Source organism: Phoxinus phoxinus (assembly GCF_949152265.1).
Source record: "Phoxinus phoxinus genome assembly, chromosome: 5".
Classification (NCBI taxonomy): domain Eukaryota; kingdom Metazoa; phylum Chordata; class Actinopteri; order Cypriniformes; family Leuciscidae; genus Phoxinus; species Phoxinus phoxinus.
In genome coordinates this window covers 26,626,172-26,628,724 of record NC_136880.1, presented here as the reverse complement: position 1 = coordinate 26,628,724, position 2,553 = coordinate 26,626,172, and positions in this window count along the sequence as shown.

Below are 2,553 nucleotides of genomic sequence, written 5' to 3'. Positions count from 1 at the left end.
TATTTTTAAGAGGTCATTATTCTTGGCAATGAGAATTACATGCACTGTAAAGTTTTATGATGCTGATTGGTCACACATGCAGTGATTTAATTTCCCCCCTAACTTTACAGTATTTGTTGCTTTAAATCTGCCATCACTTTAAAAATCACTTTACCTATATAATATATAATAGTCTGTTTTGCTGAGGTTCACCAATGGCAGGTTCTTCACAAGCTCAGCTGTAAAATATTGTATTTCCTATCAGGATATATAATATCCTACCAGCCACTTATCTCGCCCTAATGAGGGTGAAGCACAAACCGCTTGCCGTTTGCTGCATGACAAGGTAAGATATAATTGATTGACACACACCTTTCTCTGACAATTATTCTTTTGAGTGTTCTTATATAACCAAAACCTTGATAGCCATAATCTAAAATGAATCGTAGTCAGTGTGTTTTAGGCTTGTTTTGTCCCATTGCTTTGATTGGCTATGCATATGCATGATGGGATATGGTGACAGATGAAACCTCATGAGGAGCTGAGGAAAGACTGACACATGGTTCGAGGTAATTGTCTGTGTGAGAGCACAGCAGTGAAAGAGGTGAATATTGATAGTAAAGCTTTTTAGTATTATCATTCAGAGACATTTTGGTAACACTTTAGAATAAGTTACATTAGTTAATGTTTGTTAATGCATTTACTATGGTTAGTTCATGTTAGCTCAGGTATTTAAAATATTAAAAGATAAAACATTGTTAGTTCATGTTAACCAATGGAACTTTATTTTAAATTGTATTTTTTATTTTTATTTTTTGCAACATTTCTCATGTTTTTATAATTTTAGCATGGGCACAGAATCAGCCAAAGCAAATTAATGCCGAGGTTAAATGTTAAAATGCATTGTAACCGATTACATTTGTCTTTGCATCACAATTACATCACACTGTCTGCAGCTGAGGCCAGTTTAGAGTTTTATCCTGAATAAGAACACTCGTAGTGGCTTTTTCCTCCACTATTACGACAGTTGTGGCAAGCTGTGATGTGACGTCTAACTTGTTTTGACAGATGGCCTCACCTGTGTCTCTGGGGCTTTTGGGATAGATGAGGTTCTGGTCTTTAGTAGAGGAGGGAAAAGAAAGAAAGACCGAAATCTACCCCAGCCCGGCTGGGTCTGTAATTCTGCTGAAGTGTTTCCACATCTCTGACACCCAGAGCCGCCGCTCCTTTAGTGAAATGGAGCTAGTGTTGTGTGCAGTCACAAGATATCTTTATAATGAGCTCTATTGCTTATTTTCATGTTGCCATTTCATATTCTCATTGATTTGCATATTTCAATATTTACTACTTTATTGCGTGATTCATTGGTGCGTGTTGTTTCAAATATACTTTTGAATCCGCTTTTCATGGTCCAGTGGATAAAATCGAGCCCCTATGCTGAATATCCTGTTTCACTTGAAAATATGTCCAATAATGGAAGTAAACTGGGTTGTGATTGCCTTCATGTTGACTAAGGATTCCTGCAAGCTCTTAGTGTAGCGGTGTAGATACTGTATGTGCAGGCACTGTATGCCCTCAGTAGACAGATGGGACCAGGAAAGGGGCCCTAGGAAATGGGTTGTATACATCACTAGGATCATTCTGATATGTCTTTAGGCCGCCTTTCTTTTTTAGTTTTCAAATCTGGATTGAACCATTAAGAGACTTGTACACGATGTACACCAGTGGTGTGTCCTCACAATTTATATATATATATATATATATATATATATATATATATATATATATATATATATATATATATATATATATTGAATGGAAATGTATGTCACTGTTACACTTAATAGTTAAATAAACATTACATAAAAAGAGAGACCAAATACAATTATATTTTGTATTTTTACAACATGTAATGTTCTATTTATTAAAACCAAGTATAAATTTCATTGGTTTTTTTTTTTTCACTCATGTGTCTGTTAAAAGTCAATTGGCTCAGGGGAGGCTGTGACTTTTTTTATATTTGCATGTTTTATTTAGTAACATCCAGTTTTGAGGAGACAGTGCCATCTTTGCTTACTCGGAGGAAACGTCCCTGATGTACACCTATAGTAGGCCTATATTTGTAAACAAAATCTGAGTGGCCACAACATTAAGAACTAGTTAAGGGATATACTCCTCCCAAAAATTATAAATCTCCCATCATTTACTCCTTGTGACAGTAAACGCATCATCAGAGAGGGTGTTGTTATAATTAAAGTTATTTTGATTAAAGATTATGAGGGCACATGAATAAAATAAAAAAATCACAGATAAATCATGTACCCTATAATATATATATATATATAGCCTAACCTAAAAATAACGTATACAGAACGTTTGGTTTAAAAATAACTTCCCTGCAACGTTCTGGTAATTATTTTATGGTTGTAAAATATTAACCTAAAAACCATTAGATAATGTTCTATACAATTTATTTTTGAGTTATTTAAAAATAACCTCCCTCCCTGCAATTCTGGGAATGTTAGTTTGACAAAAAATATTTGCCATAGGCTACTAACGTTAGGGGGAAGGTTC